This window comes from Tenrec ecaudatus, chromosome 3, assembly GCF_050624435.1.
Source record: "Tenrec ecaudatus isolate mTenEca1 chromosome 3, mTenEca1.hap1, whole genome shotgun sequence".
Classification (NCBI taxonomy): Eukaryota; Metazoa; Chordata; class Mammalia; order Afrosoricida; family Tenrecidae; genus Tenrec; species Tenrec ecaudatus.
The window spans coordinates 57229045-57252783 of NC_134532.1; positions in this window are offsets into that span (position 1 = coordinate 57229045).

Genomic DNA, 23739 nt, shown 5'->3' on the forward strand with positions numbered 1-23739 from the left:
AGATAGTCCAAGTGCCCGCTAGTGAACCTACATTGTCCAAGTGCCTGCTAGTTAACCTACATAGTCCAAGGCCCCGCTAGTTAACCTAGATATTCCAAGTGCCCGCTAGTTAACCTAGATCGTCCAAGTGTATGCTAGTTAACCTACATAGTCCAAGTTCCCGTTAGGTAACCTAGATAGTACAAGTCCCCGCAAGGTAACCTCCATAGTCCAAGTGCCCGCTAGGTTACCTAGATATTCCAAGTTCCTGTTAGCTAACCTAGATAATCCAAGTGCCCGCTAGGTAACCTACATAGTCCAAGTGCCATTTCGTTAACCTAGATAGTCCAAGTGCCTGCTAGGCAACCTACATAGTCCAAGTGCCCACTAGGTAACCTAAATAATCCAAATGCCCACTAGGGAAACTACATAGTCCAAGTGCCCGCTAGTTAACCTAGATAGTCCAAGTGCCCGCTAGTAAACCTAGATAGTATAAGGGCCCGTTAGTTAATCTAGATAGTCCAAGTGCCCGCTTGTTAACCTACATAGTCCAAGGGCCCTCTAGTTAACCTAGATAGTCCAAGTGCCTGCTAGGGGACGTACATAGTCCAAGTGCCCGCTAGGTAACCTAGATAGTCCAAGTGCCCGCCAAGGTATGTACATAGTTCAAGTGCCCTCTAGGTAACCTAGATTGTCCAAGTGTCCGCTAGTTAAACTACATAGTCCAAGTGCCCGCTTGGTAACCTAGATAGTCCAAGGTCCTGCTAGTTAACCTACATAGTCCAATGCCCGATAGGGAACCTACATAGTCCAAGTGCCCGCTGAGGAACCTACATAGTCCAAGTGCCCGATAGGGAACCTACATATTCCAAGTGCCCGTTAGGGAACCTATATAGTCCAAGTGCCCACTAGGGAGCCTACATAGTAAAAGTGCCCGCTAGGTAACCTGCTTTGTGCAAGTGCCCGCTAGTTAACCTAGATAATGCAAGTGCCCGCTAGTTAACCTACATATTCCAAGTGCCCGCTAGGTAACCTAGATAGTCCAAGGTCCTGCTAGTTAACCTACATAGTCCAATGCCCGATAGGGAACATACATATTCCAAGTGCCCACGAGGAACCTACATTGTCCAAGTGCCCGATAGGGAACCTACATATTCCAAGTGCCCGTTACGGAACCTAGATAGTCCAAGTGCCCGCTAGGGAACCTACATACTCAAAATGCCCGCTAGGGAACCTGCATTGTACAAGTGCCCGCTAATTTACCTAGATATTCCACGTGCCCGCTAGTTAACCTAGATAGTCCAAGTGCCCGATAGTTAACCTACATAGTCCAAGTGCCTGATAGGGAACGTACATAGTCCAAGTGCCCGCAGAGGAACCTACATAGTCCAAGTGCCCGTTAGGGAACCTAGATAGTCCAAGTGCCCGTAGGGAAACTATATAGTCCAAGTGCCCGCTAGGGAGCCTACATAGTAAAAGTGCCCGCTAGGGAACCTGCTTTGTGCAAGTGCCCGCTAGTTAACCTAGATAGTCCAAGTGCCCGCTAGTTAACCTAGATAGTCGAAGTGCCCAATAGTTAACCTATTAGTCCAAGGTCAGCTAGTTAACCTAGATAGTCCAAGTGCCTGCTAGTTAACCTACATAGTCCAAGGGCCCGCTAGTTAACCTAGATATTCCAAGTGCCCGCTAGTTAACCTAGATCGTCCAAGTGTATGCTAGTTAACCTACATAGTCCAAGTTCCCGTTAGGTAACCTAGATAGTACAAGTGCCCGCAAGGTAACCTTCATAGTCCAAGTGCCCGCTAGGTAACCTAGATATTCCAAGTTCCTCTTAGCTAACCTAGATAATCCAAGTGCCCGCTAGGTAACCTACATAGTCCAAGTGCCATTTCGTTAACCTAGATAGTCCAAGTGCCTGCTAGGTAACCTACATAGTCCAAGTGCCCACTAGGTAACCTAAATAATCCAAATGCCCACTAGGGAAACTACATAGTCCAAGTGCCCGCTAGTTAACCTAGATAGTCCAAGTGCCCGCTAGTAAACCTAGATAGTATAAGGGCCCGTTAGTTAATCTAGATAGTCCAAGTGCCCGCTAGTTAACCTAGATAGTCCAAGTGCCCGCTAGTTAACCTACATAGTCCAAGGGCCCTCTAGTTAACCTAGATAGTCCAAGTGCCTGCTAGGGGACGTACATAGTCCAAGTGCCCGCTAGGTAACCTAGATAGTCCAAGTGCCCGCTAGTTAACCTACATTGTCCAAGTGCCTGCTAGTTAACCTACATAGTCCAAGGCCCCGCTAGTTAACCTAGATATTCCAAGTGCCCGCTAGTTAACCTAGATCGTCCATGTGTATGCTAGTTAACCTACATAGTCCAAGTTCCCGTTAGGTAACCTAGATAGTACAAGTCCCCGCAAGGTATCCTCCATAGTCCAAGTGCCCGCTAGGTTACCTAGATATTCCAAGTTCCTGTTAGCTAACCTAGATAATCCAAGTGCCCGCTAGGTAACCTACATAGTCCAAGTGCCATTTCGTTAACCTAGATAGTCCAAGTGCCTGCTAGGCAACCTACATAGTCCAAGTGCCCACTAGGTAACCTAAATAATCCAAATGCCCACTAGGGAAACTACATAGTCCAAGTGCCTGCTAGTTAACCTAGATAGTCCAAGTGCCCGCTAGTAAACCTAGATAGTATAAGGGCCCGTTAGTTAATCTAGATAGTCCAAGTGCCCGCTAGTTAACCTACATAGTCCAAGGGCCCTCTAGTTAACCTAGATAGTCCAAGTGCCTGCTAGGGGACGTACATAGTCCAAGTGCCCGCTAGGTAACCTAGATAGTCCAAGTGCCCGCTAGTGAACCTACATTGTCCAAGTGCCTGCTAGTTAACCTACATAGTCCAAGGCCCCGCTAGTTAACCTAGATATTCCAAGTGCCCGCTAGTTAACCTAGATCGTCCAAGTGTATGCTAGTTAACCTACATAGTCCAAGTTCCCGTTAGGTAACCTAGATAGTACAAGTCCCCGCAAGGTAACCTCCATAGTCCAAGTGCCCGCTAGGTTACCTAGATATTCCAAGTTCCTGTTAGCTAACCTAGATAATCCAAGTGCCCGCTAGGTAACCTACATAGTCCAAGTGCCATTTCGTTAACCTAGATAGTCCAAGTGCCTGCTAGGCAACCTACATAGTCCAAGTGCCCACTAGGTAACCTAAATAATCCAAATGCCCACTAGGGAAACTACATAGTCCAAGTGCCCGCTAGTTAACCTAGATAGTCCAAGTGCCCGCTAGTAAACCTAGATAGTATAAGGGCCCGTTAGTTAATCTAGATAGTCCAAGTGCCCGCTTGTTAACCTACATAGTCCAAGGGCCCTCTAGTTAACCTAGATAGTCCAAGTGCCTGCTAGGGGACGTACATAGTCCAAGTGCCCGCTAGGTAACCTAGATAGTCCAAGTGCCCGCCAAGGTATGTACATAGTTCAAGTGCCCTCTAGGTAACCTAGATTGTCCAAGTGTCCGCTAGTTAAACTACATAGTCCAAGTGCCCGCTTGGTAACCTAGATAGTCCAAGGTCCTGCTAGTTAACCTACATAGACCAATGCCCGATAGGGAACCTACATAGTCCAAGTGCCCGCTGAGGAACCTACATAGTCCAAGTGCCCGATAGGGAACCTACATATTCCAAGTGCCCGTTAGGGAACCTATATAGTCCAAGTGCCCACTAGGGAGCCTACATAGTAAAAGTGCCCGCTAGGTAACCTGCTTTGTGCAAGTGCCCGCTAGTTAACCTAGATAATCCAAGTGCCCGCTAGTTAACCTACATATTCCAAGTGCCCGCTAGGTAACCTAGATAGTCCAAGGTCCTGCTAGTTAACCTACATAGTCCAATGCCCGATAGGGAACATACATATTCCAAGTGCCCACGAGGAACCTACATTGTCCAAGTGCCCGATAGGGAACCTACATATTCCAAGTGCCCGTTACGGAACCTAGATAGTCCAAGTGCCCGCTAGGGAACCTACATACTCAAAATGCCCGCTAGGGAACCTGCATTGTACAAGTGCCCGCTAATTTACCTAGATATTCCACGTGCCCGCTAGTTAACCTAGATAGTCCAAGTGCCCGATAGTTAACCTACATAGTCCAAGTGCCTGATAGGGAACGTACATAGTCCAAGTGCCCGCAGAGGAACCTACATAGTCCAAGTGCCCGTTAGGGAACCTAGATAGTCCAAGTGCCCGTAGGGAAACTATATAGTCCAAGTGCCCGCTAGGGAGCCTACATAGTAAAAGTGCCCGCTAGGGAACCTGCTTTGTGCAAGTGCCCGCTAGTTAACCTAGATAGTCCAAGTGCCCGCTAGTTAACCTAGATAGTCGAAGTGCCCAATAGTTAACCTATTAGTCCAAGGTCAGCTAGTTAACCTAGATAGTCCAAGTGCCTGCTAGTTAACCTACATAGTCCAAGGGCCCGCTAGTTAACCTAGATATTCCAAGTGCCCGCTAGTTAACCTAGATCGTCCAAGTGTATGCTAGTTAACCTACATAGTCCAAGTTCCCGTTAGGTAACCTAGATAGTACAAGTGCCCGCAAGGTAACCTTCATAGTCCAAGTGCCCGCTAGGTAACCTAGATATTCCAAGTTCCTCTTAGCTAACCTAGATAATCCAAGTGCCCGCTAGGTAACCTACATAGTCCAAGTGCCATTTCGTTAACCTAGATAGTCCAAGTGCCTGCTAGGCAACCTACATAGTCCAAGTGCCCACTAGGTAACCTAAATAATCCAAATGCCCACTAGGGAAACTACATAGTCCAAGTGCCTGCTAGTTAACCTAGATAGTCCAAGTGCCCGCTAGTTAACCTACATTGTCCAAGTGCCTGCTAGTTCACCTACATAGTCCAAGGCCCCGCTAGTTAACCTAGATATTCCAAGTGCCCGCTAGTTAACCTAGATCGTCCAAGTGTATGCTAGTTAACCTACATAGTCCAAGTTCCCGTTAGGTAACCTAGATAGTACAAGTGCCCGCAAGGTAACCTCCATAGTCCAAGTGCCCGCTAGGTAACCTAGATATTCCAAGTGCCCGCTAGTTAACCTAGATCGTCCAAGTGTATGCTAGTTAACCTACATAGTCCAAGTTCCCGTTAGGTAACCTAGATAGTACAAGTCCCCGCAAGGTAACCTCCATAGTCCAAGTGCCCGCTAGGTTACCTAGATATTCCAAGTTCCTGTTAGCTAACCTAGATAATCCAAGTGCCCGCTAGGTAACCTACATAGTCCAAGTGCCATTTCGTTAACCTAGATAGTCCAAGTGCCTGCTAGGCAACCTACATAGTCCAAATGCCCACTAGGTAACCTAAATAATCCAAATGCCCACTAGGGAAACTACATAGTCCAAGTGCCTGCTAGTTAACCTAGATAGTCCAAGTGCCCGCTAGTAAACCTAGATAGTATAAGGGCCCGTTAGTTAATCTAGATAGTCCAAGTGCCCGCTAGTTAACCTACATAGTCCAAGGGCCCTCTAGTTAACCTAGATAGGCCAAGTGCCTGCTAGGGGACGTACATAGTCCAAGTGCCCGCTAGGTAACCTAGATAGTCCAAGTGCCCGCTAGTGAACCTACATTGTCCAAGTGCCTGCTAGTTAACCTACATAGTCCAAGGCCCCGCTAGTTAACCTAGATATTCCAAGTGCCCGCTAGTTAACCTAGATCGTCCAAGTGTATGCTAGTTAACCTACATAGTCCAAGTTCCCGTTAGGTAACCTAGATAGTACAAGTCCCCGCAAGGTAACCTCCATAGTCCAAGTGCCCGCTAGGTTACCTAGATATTCCAAGTTCCTGTTAGCTAACCTAGATAATCCAAGTGCCCGCTAGGTAACCTACATAGTCCAAGTGCCATTTCGTTAACCTAGATAGTCCAAGTGCCTGCTAGGCAACCTACATAGTCCAAGTGCCCACTAGGTAACCTAAATAATCCAAATGCCCACTAGGGAAACTACATAGTCCAAGTGCCCGCTAGTTAACCTAGATAGTCCAAGTGCCCGCTAGTAAACCTAGATAGTATAAGGGCCCGTTAGTTGATCTAGATAGTCCAAGTGCCCACTAGTTAACCTAGATAGTCCAAGTGCCCGCTAGTTAACCTAGATCGTCTAAGTGCCCGCTAGTTAACCTAGATAATCCAAGTGCCCGCTAGTTAACCTACATATTCCAAGTGCCCGCTAGGTAACCTAGATAGTCCAAGGTCCTGCTAGTTAACCTACATAGTCCAATGCCCGATAGGGAACCTATATAATCCAAGTGCCCCCCGAGGAACCTACATTGTCCAAGTGCCCGATAGGGAACCTACATATTCCAAGTGCCCGTTACGGAACCTAGATAGTCCAAGTGCCCGCTAGGGAACCTACATACTCAAAATGCCCGCTAGGGAACCTGCATTGTACAAGTGCCCGCTAATTTACCTAGATATTCCACGTGCCCGCTAGTTAACCTAGATAGTCCAAGTGCCCGATAGTTATCCTACATAGTCCAAGTGCCTGATAGGGAACGTACATAGTCCAAGTGCCCGCAGAGGAACCTACATAGTCCAAGTGCCCGTTAGGGAACCTAGATAGTCCAAGTGCCCATAGGGAAACTATATAGTCCAAGTGCCCGCTAGGGAGCCTACATAGTAAAAGTGCCCGCTAGGGAACCTGCTTTGTGCAAGTGCCCGCTAGTTAACCTAGATAGTCCAAGTGCCCGCTAGTTAACCTAGATAGTCGAAGTGCCCAATAGTTAACCTATTAGTCCAAGGTCAGCTAGTTAACCTAGATAGTCCAAGTGCCTGCTAGTTAACCTACATAGTCCAAGGGCCCGCTAGTTAACCTAGATATTCCAAGTGCCCGCTAGTTAACCTAGATCGTCCAAGTGTATGCTAGTTAACCTACATAGTCCAAGTTCCCGTTAGGTAACCTAGATAGTACAAGTGCCCGCAAGGTAACCTTCGTAGTCCAAGTGCCCGCTAGGTAACCTAGATATTCCAAGTTCCTCTTAGCTAACCTAGATAATCCAAGTGCCCGCTAGGTAACCTACATAGTCCAAGTGCCATTTCGTTAACCTAGATAGTCCAAGTGCCTGCTAGGTAACCTACATAGTCCAAGTGCCCACTAGGTAACCTAAATAATCCAAATGCCCACTAGGGAAACTACATAGTCCAAGTGCCCGCTAGTTAACCTAGATAGTCCAAGTGCCCGCTAGTAAACCTAGATAGTATAAGGGCCCGTTAGTTAATCTAGATAGTCCAAGTGTCCGCTAGTTAACCTAGATAGTCCAAGTGCCCGCTAGTTAACCTACATAGTCCAAGGGCCCTCTAGTTAACCTAGATAGTCCAAGTGCCTGCTAGGGGACGTACATAGTCCAAGTGCCCGCTAGGTAACCTAGATAGTCCAAGTGCCCGCTAGTTAACCTACATTGTCCAAGTGCCTGCTAGTTAACCTACATAGTCCAAGGCCCCGCTAGTTAACCTAGATATTCCAAGTGCCCGCTAGTTAACCTAGATCGTCCAAGTGTATGCTAGTTAACCTACATAGTCCAAGTTCCCGTTAGGTAACCTAGATAGTACAAGTCCCCGCAAGGTAACCTCCATAGTCCAAGTGCCCGCTAGGTTACCTAGATATTCCAAGTTCCTGTTAGCTAACCTAGATAATCCAAGTGCCCGCTAGGTAACCTACATAGTCCAAGTGCCATTTCGTTAACCTAGATAGTCCAAGTGCCTGCTAGGCAACCTACATAGTCCAAGTGCCCACTAGGTAACCTAAATAATCCAAATGCCCACTAGGGTGACTACATAGTCCAAGTGCCTGCTAGTTAACCTAGATAGTCCAAGTGCCCGCTAGTAAACCTAGATAGTATAAGGGCCCGTTAGTTAATCTAGATAGTCCAAGTGCCCGCTAGTTAACCTACATAGTCCAAGGGCCCTCTAGTTAACCTAGATAGTCCAAGTGCCTGCTAGGGGACGTACATAGTCCAAGTGCCCGCTAGGTAACCTAGATAGTCCAAGTGCCCGCTAGTGAACCTACATTGTCCAAGTTCCTGCTAGTTAACCTACATAGTCCAAGGCCCCGCTAGTTAACCTAGATATTCCAAGTGCCCGCTAGTTAACCTAGATCGTCCAAGTGTATGCTAGTTAACCTACATAGTCCAAGTTCCCGTTAGGTAACCTAGATAGTACAAGTCCCCGCAAGGTAACCTCCATAGTCCAAGTGCCCGCTAGGTTACCTAGATATTCCAAGTTCCTGTTAGCTAACCTAGATAATCCAAGTGCCCGCTAGGTAACCTACATAGTCCAAGTGCCATTTCGTTAACCTAGATAGTCCAAGTGCCTGCTAGGCAACCTACATAGTCCAAGTGCCCACTAGGTAACCTAAATAATCCAAATGCCCACTAGGGAAACTACATAGTCCAAGTGCCCGCTAGTTAACCTAGATAGTCCAAGTGCCCGCTAGTAAACCTAGATAGTATAAGGGCCCGTTAGTTAATCTAGATAGTCCAAGTGCCCGCTTGTTAACCTACATAGTCCAAGGGCCCTCTAGTTAACCTAGATAGTCCAAGTGCCTGCTAGGGGACGTACATAGTCCAAGTGCCCGCTAGGTAACCTAGATAGTCCAAGTGCCCGCCAAGGTATGTACATAGTTCAAGTGCCCTCTAGGTAACCTAGATTGTCCAAGTGTCCGCTAGTTAAACTACATAGTCCAAGTGCCCGCTTGGTAACCTAGATAGTCCAAGGTCCTGCTAGTTAACCTACATAGACCAATGCCCGATAGGGAACCTACATAGTCCAAGTGCCCGCTGAGGAACCTACATAGTCCAAGTGCCCGATAGGGAACCTACATATTCCAAGTGCCCGTTAGGGAACCTATATAGTCCAAGTGCCCACTAGGGAGCCTACATAGTAAAAGTGCCCGCTAGGTAACCTGCTTTGTGCAAGTGCCCGCTAGTTAACCTAGATAATCCAAGTGCCCGCTAGTTAACCTACATATTCCAAGTGCCCGCTAGGTAACCTAGATAGTCCAAGGTCCTGCTAGTTAACCTACATAGTCCAATGCCCGATAGGGAACATACATATTCCAAGTGCCCACGAGGAACCTACATTGTCCAAGTGCCCGATAGGGAACCTACATATTCCAAGTGCCCGTTACGGAACCTAGATAGTCCAAGTGCCCGCTAGGGAACCTACATACTCAAAATGCCCGCTAGGGAACCTGCATTGTACAAGTGCCCGCTAATTTACCTAGATATTCCACGTGCCCGCTAGTTAACCTAGATAGTCCAAGTGCCCGATAGTTAACCTACATAGTCCAAGTGCCTGATAGGGAACGTACATAGTCCAAGTGCCCGCAGAGGAACCTACATAGTCCAAGTGCCCGTTAGGGAACCTAGATAGTCCAAGTGCCCGTAGGGAAACTATATAGTCCAAGTGCCCGCTAGGGAGCCTACATAGTAAAAGTGCCCGCTAGGGAACCTGCTTTGTGCAAGTGCCCGCTAGTTAACCTAGATAGTCCAAGTGCCCGCTAGTTAACCTAGATCGTCCAAGTGTATGCTAGTTAACCTACATAGTCCAAGTTCCCGTTAGGTAACCTAGATAGTACAAGTCCCCGCAAGGTAACCTCCATAGTCCAAGTGCCCGCTAGGTTACCTAGATATTCCAAGTTCCTGTTAGCTAACCTAGATAATCCAAGTGCCCGCTAGGTAACCTACATAGTCCAAGTGCCATTTCGTTAACCTAGATAGTCCAAGTGCCTGCTAGGCAACCTACATAGTCCAAGTGCCCACTAGGTAACCTAAATAATCCAAATGCCCACTAGGGAAACTACATAGTCCAAGTGCCTGCTAGTTAACCTAGATAGTCCAAGTGCCCGCTAGTAAACCTAGATAGTATAAGGGCCCGTTAGTTAATCTAGAGAGTCCAAGTGCCCGCTAGTTAACCTACATAGTCCAAGGGCCCTCTAGTTAACCTAGATAGGCAAAGTGCCTGCTAGGGGACGTACATAGTCCAAGTGCCCGCTAGGTAACCTAGATAGTCCAAGTGCCCGCTAGTGAACCTACATTGTCCAAGTGCCTGCTAGTTAACCTACATAGTCCAAGGCCCCGCTAGTTAACCTAGATATTCCAAGTGCCCGCTAGTTAACCTAGATCGTCCAAGTGTATGCTAGTTAACCTACATAGTCCAAGTTCCCGTTAGGTAACCTAGATAGTACAAGTCCCCGCAAGGTAACCTCCATAGTCCAAGTGCCCGCTAGGTTACCTAGATATTCCAAGTTCCTGTTAGCTAACCTAGATAATCCAAGTGCCCGCTAGGTAACCTACATAGTCCAAGTGCCATTTCGTTAACCTAGATAGTCCAAGAGTCTGCTAGGCAACCTACATAGTCCAAGTGCCCACTAGGTAACCTAAATAATCCAAATGCCCACTAGGGAAACTACATAGTCCAAGTGCCCGCTAGTTAACCTAGATAGTCCAAGTGCCCGCTAGTAAACCTAGATAGTATAAGGGCCCGTTAGTTAATCTAGATAGTCCAAGTGCCCACTAGTTAACCTAGATAGTCCAAGTGCCCGCTAGTTAACCTAGATCGTCTAAGTGCCCGCTAGTTAACCTAGATAATCCAAGTGCCCGCTAGTTAACCTACATATTCCAAGTGCCCGCTAGGTAACCTAGATAGTCCAAGGTCCTGCTAGTTAACCTACATAGTCCAATGCCCGATAGGGAACCTACATAATCCAAGTGCCCCCCGAGGAACCTACATTGTCCAAGTGCCCGATAGGGAACCTACATATTCCAAGTGCCCGTTACGGAACCTAGATAGTCCAAGTGCCCGCTAGGGAACCTACATACTCAAAATGCCCGCTAGGGAACCTGCATTGTACAAGTGCCCGCTAATTTACCTAGATATTCCACGTGCCCGCTAGTTAACCTAGATAGTCCAAGTGCCCGATAGTTATCCTACATAGTCCAAGTGCCTGATAGGGAACGTACATAGTCCAAGTGCCCGCAGAGGAACCTACATAGTCCAAGTGCCCGTTAGGGAACCTAGATAGTCCAAGTGCCCGTAGGGAAACTATATAGTCCAAGTGCCCGCTAGGGAGCCTACATAGTAAAAGTGCCCGCTAGGGAACCTGCTTTGTGCAAGTGCCCGCTAGTTAACCTAGATAGTCCAAGTGCCCGCTAGTTAACCTAGATAGTCGAAGTGCCCAATAGTTAACCTATTAGTCCAAGGTCAGCTAGTTAACCTAGATAGTCCAAGTGCCTGCTAGTTAACCTACATAGTCCAAGGGCCCGCTAGTTAACCTAGATATTCCAAGTGCCCGCTAGTTAACCTAGATCGTCCAAGTGTATGCTAGTTAACCTACATAGTCCAAGTTCCCGTTAGGTAACCTAGATAGTACAAGTGCCCGCAAGGTAACCTTCATAGTCCAAGTGCCCGCTAGGTAACCTAGATATTCCAAGTTCCTCTTAGCTAACCTAGATAATCCAAGTGCCCGCTAGGTAACCTACATAGTCCAAGTGCCATTTCGTTAACCTAGATAGTCCAAGTGCCTGCTAGGTAACCTACATAGTCCAAGTGCCCACTAGGTAACCTAAATAATCCAAATGCCCACTAGGGAAACTACATAGTCCAAGTGCCCGCTAGTTAACCTAGATAGTCCAAGTGCCCGCTAGTAAACCTAGATAGTATAAGGGCCCGTTAGTTAATCTAGATAGTCCAAGTGCCCGCTAGTTAACCTAGATAGTCCAAGTGCCCGCTAGTTAACCTACATAGTCCAAGGGCCCTCTAGTTAACCTAGATAGTCCAAGTGCCTGCTAGGGGACGTACATAGTCCAAGTGCCCGCTAGGTAACCTAGATAGTCCAAGTGCCCGCTAGTTAACCTACATTGTCCAAGTGCCTGCTAGTTAACCTACATAGTCCAAGGCCCCGCTAGTTAACCTAGATATTCCAAGTGCCCGCTAGTTAACCTAGATCGTCCAAGTGTATGCTAGTTAACCTACATAGTCCAAGTTCCCGTTAGGTAACCTAGATAGTACAAGTCCCCGCAAGGTAACCTCCATAGTCCAAGTGCCCGCTAGGTTACCTAGATATTCCAAGTTCCTGTTAGCTAACCTAGATAATCCAAGTGCCCGCTAGGTAACCTACATAGTCCAAGTGCCATTTCGTTAACCTAGATAGTCCAAGTGCCTGCTAGGCAACCTACATAGTCCAAGTGCCCACTAGGTAACCTAAATAATCCAAATGCCCACTAGGGTGACTACATAGTCCAAGTGCCTGCTAGTTAACCTAGATAGTCCAAGTGCCCGCTAGTAAACCTAGATAGTATAAGGGCCCGTTAGTTAATCTAGATAGTCCAAGTGCCCGCTAGTTAACCTAAATAGTCCAAGGGCCCTCTAGTTAACCTAGATAGTCCAAGTGCCTGCTAGGGGACGTACATAGTCCAAGTGCCCGCTAGGTAACCTAGATAGTCCAAGTGCCCGCTAGTGAACCTACATTGTCCAAGTGCCTGCTAGTTAACCTACATAGTCCAAGGCCCCGCTAGTTAACCTAGATATTCCAAGTGCCCGCTAGTTAACCTAGATCGTCCAAGTGTATGCTAGTTAACCTACATAGTCCAAGTTCCCGTTAGGTAACCTAGATAGTACAAGTCCCCGCAAGGTAACCTCCATAGTCCAAGTGCCCGCTAGGTTACCTAGATATTCCAAGTTCCTGTTAGCTAACCTAGATAATCCAAGTGCCCGCTAGGTAACCTACATAGTCCAAGTGCCATTTCGTTAACCTAGATAGTCCAAGTGCCTGCTAGGCAACCTACATAGTCCAAGTGCCCACTAGGTAACCTAAATAATCCAAATGCCCACTAGGGAAACTACATAGTCCAAGTGCCCGCTAGTTAACCTAGATAGTCCAAGTGCCCGCTAGTAAACCTAGATAGTATAAGGGCCCGTTAGTTAATCTAGATAGTCCAAGTGCCCGCTTGTTAACCTACATAGTCCAAGGGCCCTCTAGTTAACCTAGATAGTCCAAGTGCCTGCTAGGGGACGTACATAGTCCAAGTGCCCGCTAGGTAACCTAGATAGTCCAAGTGCCCGCCAAGGTATGTACATAGTTCAAGTGCCCTCTAGGTAACCTAGATTGTCCAAGTGTCCGCTAGTTAAACTACATAGTCCAAGTGCCCGCTTGGTAACCTAGATAGTCCAAGGTCCTGCTAGTTAACCTACATAGTCCAATGCCCGATAGGGAACCTACATAGTCCAAGTGCCCGCTGAGGAACCTACATAGTCCAAGTGCCCGATAGGGAACCTACATATTCCAAGTGCCCGTTAGGGAACCTATATAGTCCAAGTGCCCACTAGGGAGCCTACATAGTAAAAGTGCCCGCTAGGTAACCTGCTTTGTGCAAGTGCCCGCTAGTTAACCTAGATAGTCCAAGTGCCCGCTAGTTAACCTAGATAGTCGAAGTGCCCAATAGTTAACCTACATAGTCCAAGGTCAGCTAGTTAACCTAGATAGTTCAAGTTCCCGCTAGTTAACCTACATAGTCCAAGGCCCCGCTAGTTAACCTAGATATTCCAAGTGCCCGCTAGTTAACCTAGATCGTCCAAGTGTATGCTAGGTAACCTACATAGTCCAAGTGCCCGTTAGGGAACCTAGATAGTCCAAGTGCCCGTAGGGAAACTATATAGTCCAAGTTCCCGCTAGGGAGCCTACATAGTAAAAGTGCCCGCTAGGGAACCTGCTTTGTGCAAGTGCCCGCTAGTTAACCTAGATAGTCCAAGTGCCCGCTAGTTAACCTAGATAGTCGAAGTGCCCAATAGTTAACCTATTAGTCCAAGGTCAGCTAGTTAACCTAGATAGTCCAAGTGTCTGCTAGTTAACCTACATAGTCCAAGGGCCCGCTAGTTAACCTAGATATTCCAAGTGCCCGCTAGTTAACCTAGATCGTCCAAGTGTATGCTAGTTAACCTACATAGTCCAAGTTCCCGTTAGGTAACCTAGATAGTACAAGTGCCCGCAAGGTAACCTTCATAGTCCAAGTGCCCGCTAGGTAACCTAGATATTCCAAGTTCCTCTTAGCTAACCTAGATAATCCAAGTGCCCGCTAGGTAACCTACATAGTCCAAGTGCCATTTCGTTAACCTAGATAGTCCAAGTGCCTGCTAGGTAACCTACATAGTCCAAGTGCCCACTAGGTAACCTAAATAATCCAAATGCCCACTAGGGAAACTACATAGTCCAAGTGCCCGTTAGTTAACCTAGATAGTCCAAGTGCCCGCTAGTAAACCTAGATAGTATAAGGGCCCGTTAGTTAATCTAGATAGTCCAAGTGCCCGCTAGTTAACCTAGATAGTCCAAGTGCCCGCTAGTTAACCTACATAGTCCAAGGGCCCTCTAGTTAACCTAGATAGTCCAAGTGCCTGCTAGGGGACGTACATAGTCCAAGTGCCCGCTAGGTAACCTAGATAGTCCAAGTGCCCGCTAGTGAACCTACATTGTCCAAGTGCCTGCTAGTTAACCTACATAGTCCAAGGCCCCGCTAGTTAACCTAGATATTCCAAGTGCCCGCTAGTTAACCTAGATCGTCCAAGTGTATGCTAGTTAACCTACATAGTCCAAGTTCCCGTTAGGTAACCTAGATAGTACAAGTCCCCGCAAGGTAACCTCCATAGTCCAAGTGCCCGCTAGGTTACCTAGATATTCCAAGTTCCTGTTAGCTAACCTAGATAATCCAAGTGCCCGCTAGGTAACCTACATAGTCCAAGTGCCATTTCGTTAACCTAGATAGTCCAAGTGCCTGCTAGGCAACCTACATAGTCCAAGTGCCCACTAGGTAACCTAAATAATCCAAATGCCCACTAGGGAAACTACATAGTCCAAGTGCCCGCTAGTAAACCTAGATAGTATAAGGGCCCGTTAGTTAATCTAGATAGTCCAAGTGCCCGCTTGTTAACCTACATAGTCCAAGGGGCCTCTAGTTAACCTAGATAGTCCAAGTGCCTGCTAGGGGACGTACATAGTCCAAGTGCCCGCTAGGTAACCTAGATAGTCCAAGTGCCCGCCAAGGTATGTACATAGTTCAAGTGCCCTCTAGGTAACCTAGATTGTCCAAGTGTCCGCTAGTTAAACTACATAGTCCAAGTGCCCGCTTGGTAACCTAGATAGTCCAAGGTCCTGCTAGTTAACCTACATAGTCCAATGCCCGATAGGGAACCTACATAGTCCAAGTGCCCGCTGAGGAACCTACATAGTCCAAGTGCCCGATAGGGAACCTACATATTCCAAGTGCCCGTTAGGGAACCTATATAGTCCAAGTGCCCACTAGGGAGCCTACATAGTAAAAGTGCCCGCTAGGTAACCTGCTTTGTGCAAGTGCCCGCTAGTTAACCTAGATAGTCCAAGTGCCCGCTAGTTAACCTAGATAGTCGAAGTGCCCAATAGTTAACCTACATAGTCCAAGGTCAGCTAGTTAACCTAGATAGTTCAAGTTCCCGCTAGTTAACCTACATAGTCCAAGGCCCCGCTAGTTAACCTAGATATTCCATGTGCCCGCTAGTTAACCTAGATCGTCCAAGTGTATGCTAGGTAACCTACATAGTCCAAGTCCCGTTAGGTAACCTAGATAGTACAAGTCACCGCAATGTAACCTCCATAGTCCAAGTGCCCGCTAGGTTACCTAGATATTACAAGTTCCTGTTAGCTAACCTAGATAATTCAAGTGCCCGCTAGGTAACCTACATAGTCCAAGTGCCATTTCGTTAACCTAGATTGTCCAAGTGCCTGCTAGGTAACCTACATAGTCCAAGGTCCCGCTAGGTAACCTATATAGTCCAAGTCCCCGCTAAGAAATCAAGATAGTCCAAGTGCCCGTTAGGTAACCTAGATAGTCCAAGTGCCCGCTAGGTAAACTAAATAGTCCAAGTTCCTGCTAGGTAACCTAGATAGTCCAAGTGCCCGTTACCTAACCTACATAATCCAATTGCCCGCTATGCAACATACATAGTCCAAGTGCCCATTGGTTAACCTAGAAGTACAAGTGCAAGCTAGGTAACCGGAACTGTCCAAGTGCCCGCTAGTTTACCTACATAGCCCAAGGTCCTGCTAGTTAACCTACATAGTCCAATGCCCGATAGGGAACCTACATAGTCCAAGTGCCCGCTGAGGAACCTACATATTCCAAGTGCCCGTTAGGGAACCTAGATAATCCAAGTGCCCGCTAGGGAACTTACATACTCAAAATGCCCGCTAGGGAACCTGCATTGTACAAGTGCCCGCTAATTAACCTAGATGTTCCACGTGCCCGCTAGTTAACCTAGATAGTACAAGTGCCCGATAGTTAACCTACATAGTCCAAGGTCAGCTAGTTAACCTAGATAGTCCAAGTGCCCGTAGGGAAACTATATAGTCCAAGTGCCCGCTAGGGAGCCTACATAGTAAAAGTGCCCACTGGGGAACCTGCTTTGTGCAAGTGCCCGCTAGTTAACCTAGATAGTCCAAGTGCCCGCTAGTTAACCTAGATAGTCGAAGTGCCCAATAGTTAACCTATTAGTCCAAGGTCAGCTAGTTAACCTAGATAGTCCAAGTGCCTGCTAGTTAACCTACATAGTCCAAGGGCCCGCTAGTTAACCTAGATATTCCAAGTGCCCGCTAGTTAACCTAGATCGTCCAAGTGTATGCTAGTTAACCTACATAGTCCAAGTTCCCGTTAGGTAACCTAGATAGTACAAGTGCCCGCAAGGTAACCTTCATAGTCCAAGTGCCCGCTAGGTAACCTAGATATTCCAAGTTCCTGTTAGCTAACCTAGATAATCCAAGTGCCCGCTAGGTAACCTACATAGTCCAAGTGCCATTTCGTTAACCTAGATAGTCCAAGTGCCTGCTAGGTAACCTACATAGTCCAAGTGCCCACTAGGTAACCTAAATAATCCAAATGCCCACTAGGGAAACTACATAGTCCAAGTGCCCGCTAGTTAACCTAGATAGTCCAAGTGCCCGCTAGTAAACCTAGATAGTATAAGGGCCCATTAGTTAATCTAGATAGTCCAAGTGCCCGCTAGTTAACCTAGATAGTCCAAGTGCCCGCTAGTTAACCTACATAGTCCAAGGGCCCTCTAGTTAACCTAGATAGTCCAAGTGCCTGCTAGGGGACGTACATAGTCCAAGTGCCCGCTAGGTAACCTAGATAGTCCAAGTGCCCGCTAGTGAACCTACATTGTCCAAGTGCCTGCTAGTTAACCTACATAGTCCAAGGCCCCCTAGTTAACCTAGATATTCCAAGTGCCCGCTAGTTAACCTAGATCGTCCAAGTGTATGCTAGTTAACCTACATAGTCCAAGTTCCCGTTAGGTAACCTAGATAGTACAAGTCCCCGCAAGGTAACCTCCATAGTCCAAGTGCCCGCTAGGTTACCTAGATATTCCAAGTTCCTGTTAGCTAACCTAGATAATCCAAGTGCCCGCTAGGTAACCTACATAGTCCAAGTGCCATTTCGTTAACCTAGATAGTCCAAGTGCCTGCTAGGCAACCTACATAGTCCAAGTGCCCACTAGGTAACCTAAATAATCCAAATGCCCACTAGGGAAACTACATAGTCCAAGTGCCCGCTAGTTAACCTAGATAGTCCAAGTGCCCGCTAGTAAACCTAGATAGTATAAGGGCCCGTTAGTTAATCTAGATAGTCCAAGTGCCCGCTTGTTAACCTACATAGTCCAAGGGCCCTCTAGTTAACCTAGATAGTCCAAGTGCCTGCTAGGGGACGTACATAGTCCAAGTGCCCGCTAGGTAACCTAGATAGTCCAAGTGCCCGCCAAGGTATGTACATAGTTCAAGTGCCCTCTAGGTAACCTAGATTGTCCAAGTGTCCGCTAGTTAAACTACATAGTCCAAGTGCCCGCTTGGTAACCTAGATAGTCCAAGGTCCTGCTAGTTAACCTACATAGTCCAATGCCCGATAGGGAACCTACATAGTCCAAGTGCCCGCTGAGGAACCTACATAGTCCAAGTGCCCGATAGGGAACCTACATATTCCAAGTGCCCGTTAGGGAACCTATATAGTCCAAGTGCCCACTAGGGAGCCTACATAGTAAAAGTGCCCGCTAGGTAACCTGCTTTGTGCAAGTGCCCGCTAGTTAACCTAGATAGTCCAAGTGCCCGCTAGTTAACCTAGAGAGTCGAAGTGCCCAATATTTAACTTATAGTCCAAGGTCAGCTAGTTAACCTAGATAGTTCAATTTCCCGCTAGTTAACCTACATAGTCCAAGCCCCCGCTAGTTAACCTAGATATTCCAAGTGCCCGCTAGTTAACCTAGATCGTCCAAGTGTATGCTAGGTAACCTACATTGTCCAAGTCCCGTTAGGTAACCTAGATAGTACAAGTCCCCGCAATGTAACCTCCATAGTCCAAGTGCCCGCTAGGTTACCTAGATATTACAAGTTCCTGTTAGCTAACCTAGATAATTCAAGTGCCCGCTAGGTAACCTACATAGTCCAAGTGCCATTTCGTTAACCTAGATTTTCCAAGTGCCTGCTAGGTAACCTACATAGTCCAAGGTCCCGCTAGGTAACCTATATAGTCCAAGACCCCGCTAAGAAATCAAGATAGTCCAAGTGCCCGTTAGGTAACCTAGATAGTCCAAGTGCCCGCTAGGTAACCTAAATAGTCCAAGTTCCTGCTAGGTAACCTAGATAGTCCAAGTGCCCGTTACCTAACATACATAATCCAATTGCCCGCTATGCAACTTACATAGTCCAAGTGCCCATTGGTTAACCTAGAAGTCCAAATGCAAGCTAGGTAACCGGAACTGTCCAAGTGCCCGCTAGTTTACCTACATAGTCCAAGGTCCTGCTAGTTAACCTACATAGTCCAATGCCCGATAGGGAACCTACATAGTCCAAGTGCCCGCTGAGGAACCTACATATTCCAAGTGCCCGTTAGGGAACCTAGATAGTCCAAGTGCCCGCTAGGGAACCTACATACTCAAAATGCCCGCTAGGGAACCTGCATTGTACAAGTGCCCGCTAATTAACCTAGATGTTCCACGTGCCCGCTAGTTAACCTAGATAGTCCAAGTGCCCGATAGTTAACCTACATAGTCCAAGGTCAGCTAGTTAACCTAGATAGTCCAAGTTCCCGCTAGTTAACCTACATAGTCCAAGTGCCTGCTAGTTAACCTACATAGTCCAAGGGCCCGCTAGTTAACCTAGATATTCCAAGTGCCCGCTAGTTAACCTAGATCGTCCAAGTGTATGCTAGTTAACCTACATTGTCCAAGTTCCCGTTAGGTAACCTAGATAGTACAAGTGCCCGCAAGGTAACCTCCATAGTCCAAGTGCCTGCTAGGTAACCTAGATATTCCAAGTTCCTGTTAGCTAACCTAGATAATACAAGTGACCGCTAGGTAACCTACATAGTCCTAGTGCCATTTCGTTAACCTAGATAGTCCAACTGCCTGCTAGGTAACCTACATAGTCCAAGTGCCCACTAGGTAACCTAAATAATCCAAAGCCCACTAGGGAAACTACATAGTCCAAGTGCCCGCTAGTTAACCTAGATAGTCCAAGTGCCCGCTAGTAAACCTAGATAGTATAAGGGCCCGTTAGTTATCCTAGATAGTCCAAGTGTCCTCTAGTTAACCTAGATCGTCTAAGTGCCCGCTAGTTAACCTACATAATCCAAGTGCCCGCTAGTTAACCTACATAGTCCAAGGGCCCTCTAGTTAACCTAGATAGTCCAAGTGCCCGCTAGGGGACGTACATAGTCCAAGTGCCCGCTAGGTAACCTAGATAGTCCAAGTGCCCGCCAAGGTATGTACATAGTTCAAGTGCCCGCTTGGTAACCTAGATTGTCCAAGTGTCCGCTAGTTAAACTACATAGTCCAAGTGCCCGCTAGGTATCTTAGATTGTCCAAGGTCCTGCTAGTTAACCTACATAGTCCAATGCCCAATAGGGAACCTACATAGTCCAAGTGCCCGCTGAGGAACCTACATAGTCCAAGTGCCCGATAGGGAACCTATATATTCCAAGTGCCCGTTAGGGAACTTATATAGTCCAAGTGCCCGCTAGGGAACCTACATACTCAAAATGCCCGCTAGGGAACCTCCATTGTACAAGTACCCGCTAATTAACTTAGATAGTCCATGTGCCCTCTAGTTAACCTAGATAGTCCAAGTGCCCGATATTTAACCTACATAGTCCAAGAGCCTGATAGGGAACCTACATAGTCCAAGTGCCCGCAGAGGAACCTACATAGTCCAAGTGCCCGTTAGGGAACCTAGATAGTCCAAGTGCCCGTAGGGAACCTAGATAGTCCAAGTGCCCGCTAGGGAACCTACATAGTAAAAGTGCCCGCTAGGGAACCTGCTTTGTGCAAGTGCCCGCTAGTTAACATAGATAGTCCAAGTGCCCGCTAGTTAACCTAGATAGTCCAAGTGCCCGATAGTTAACCTACATAGTCCAAGGTCAGCTAGTTAACCTAGATAGTCCAAGTTCCGGCTAGTAAACCTACATAGTCCAAGTGCCTGCTAGTTAACCTACATAGTCCAAGGGCCCGCTAGTTAACCTAGATATTCCAAGTGCCCGCTAGTTAACCTAGATCGTCCAAGTGTATGCTAGTTAACCTACATAGTCCAAGTTCCCGTTAGGTAACCTAGATAGTACAATTGCCCGCAAGGTAACCTCCATAGTCCAAGTGCCTGCTAGGTAACCTAGATATTCCAAGTTCCTGTTAGCTAACCTAGATAATACAAGTGCCCGCTAGGTAACCTACATAGTCCTAGTGCCATTTCGTTAACCTAGATAGTCCAAGTGCCCGTTCGTTAACCTAGATAGTCCAAGTGCCCGCTAGGTAACCTAGACAGTCCAAGTGCCTGCTAGGTAACCTACATAGTCCAAATGCCCGTTCGTTAACCTACATAGTCCAAGGGCCCACTATTTAACTTAGATCGTCCAAGTGCCTCGGTTAACCTACATAGTCCAAGTGCCCGCAAGGTGACCTATAAAATCCAAGTTCCATCTATGTAACCTAGATAGTCCAAGGGCCCGCTAGTTAACCTACATAGTCCAAGTGCCCGCTAGGTAAACTAGATATCCAAATTCCCGCTAAGGAACCTACATAGTCCAAGTGCACGCTAGTTAACCCAGATAGTCCAAGTGCCCGCTAGTTAACCTAGATAGTCCAAGTGCCGCTAGGTAACCTATATAGTGCAAGTGTCCCCTAGTTAACCTACATAGTCCAAGTGCCCGCTAGTTAACATAGATAGTCCAAGTGCCCGCTAGGGAACGTACATAGTCCAAGTGCCCGTTAGGTAACCTAGATAGTGCAAGTGCCCGGTAGTTAACCTACATAGCCCAAGTGCCCGCTAGGTTACCTAGATAGTCCAAGGGCGCGCTAGTTAACCTACATAGTCCAAGTGCCCGTTAGTTAACTTACATAGTTCAAGTGTCCGTAAGGAACATATATAGTCCAAGTGCCCGCTAGGGAACATACAGAGTCTAAGTGCCCGCTAGGGAACCTACGTAGTCCAAGTGCCCGCTAGGGAATCTACATAGTCCAAGGGCCCGCTAGTTAACGTAGATAGTCCAAGTGCCGCTAGTTAATCTACATAGTTCAAGGGACCGCTAGTTAACCTACATAGTCCAAGTACCGGCTAGTTAACCTAGATCGTCCAAGTGTCCGCTAGTTAACCTACATCGTCCAAGGGCCCGCTAGTTAACCTACGTAGTCCAAGTGCCCCCTAGTTAACCTACATACTCCAAGTGCCCGCTAGGTAACCTAGACAGTTCAAGTGAGCACTAGGTTACCTACATAGTCCAAGTGCCCGTTCGTTTACCTACATAATCCAAGTGCCCGCTACGTAACCAATATAGTCCAAATGCCCGCTAGGGACCCTAATAGTCCAAATGTCCGCTAGATAACCTAGATAGTCCAAGTGCTCACTACTTAACATAGATAGTCCAAGTGCCCAGTAGTTAACCTAGATAGACCAAGTGCCCGCTAGGGAACCTATCTAGTCCAAGTGCCCGATAGGGAACCTACATAGTCCAAGTGCCCGCTAGATAACATAGATAGTCCAAGTACCCGCTAGGAAACGTACATAGTCCAAGTGCCCGCTAGGGAACGTACATAGTCCAAGTGCCCGCTAGGTAACCTAGATAGTCCAAGTGCCCGCTAGTAAACCTAGATAGTATAAGGGCCCGCTAGTTAACCTAGATAGTCCAAGTGCCCGCTAGTTAACCTAGATCGTCTAAGTGCCCGCTAGTTAACCTTGATAATCCAAGTGCCCGCTAGTTAACCTTGATAATCCAAGTGCCCGCTAGTTAACCTACATAGTACAAGGGCCTTCTAGTTAACCTAGATAGTCCAAGTGCCCGCAAGGGGACGTACATAGTCCAAGTGCCCGCTAGGTAACCTAGATAGTCCAAGTGCCCGCCAAGGTATGTACATAGTTCAAGTGCCCGCTTGGTAACCTAGATTGTCCAAGTGTCCGCTAGTTAAACTACATAGTACAAGTGCCCGCTAGGTATCTTAGATAGTCCAAGGTCCTGCTAGTTAACCTACATAGTCCAATGCCCAATAGGGAACCTACATAGTCCAAGTGCCCGCTGAGGAACCTACATAGTCCAAGTGCCCGATAGGGAACCTATATATTCCAAGTGCCCGTTAGGGAACTTATATAGTCCAAGTGCCCGCTAGGGAACCTACATACTCAAAATACCCGCTAGGGAACCTGCATTGTACAAGTACCCGCTAATTAACTTAGATAGTCCACGTGCCCACTAGTTAACCTAGATAGTCCAAGTGCCCGATATTTAACCTACATAGTCCAAGAGCCTGATAGGGAACCTACATAGTCCAAGTGCCCGCAGAGGAACCTACATAGTCCAAGTGCCCGTTAGGGAACCTAGATAGTCCAAGTGCCCGTAGGGAACCTAGATAGTCCAAGTGCCCGCTAGGGAACCTACATAGTAAAAGTGCCCGCTAGGGAACCTGCTTTGTGCAAGTGCCCGCTAGTTAACATAGATAGTCCAAGTGCCCGCTAGTTAACCTAGATAGTCCAAGTGCCCGATAGTTAACCTACATAGTCCAAGGTCAGCTAGTTAACCTAGATAGTCCAAGTTCCGGCTAGTAAACCTACATAGTCTAAGTGCCTGCTAGTTAACCTACATAGTCCAAGGGCCCGCTAGTTAACCTAGATATTCCAAGTGCCCGCTAGTTAACCTAGATCGTCCAAGTGTATGCTAGTTAACCTACATAGTCCAAGTTCCCGTTAGGTAACCTAGATAGTACAATTGCCCGCAAGGTAACCTCCATAGTCCAAGTGCCTGCTAGGTAACCTAGATATTCCAAGTTCCTGTTAGCTAACCTAGATAATACAAGTGCCCGCTAGGTAACCTACATAGTCCTAGTGCCATTTCGTTAACCTAGATAGTCCAAGTGCCCGTTCGTTAACCTAGGGACCCTAATAGTCCAAATGTCCGCTAGTTAACCTAGATAGTCCAAGTGCTCACTACTTAACATAGATAGTCCAAGTGCCCACTAGTTAACCTAGATAGACCAAGTGCCCGCTAGGGAACCTATCTAGTCCAAGTGCCCGATAGGGAACCTACATAGTCCAAGTGCCCGCTAGATAACATAGATAGTCCAAGTACCCGCTAGGAAACGTACATAGTCCAAGTGCCCGCTAGGGAACGTACATAGTCCAAGTGCCCGCTAGGTAACCTAGATAGTCCAAGTGCCCGCTAGTAAACCTAGATAGTATAAG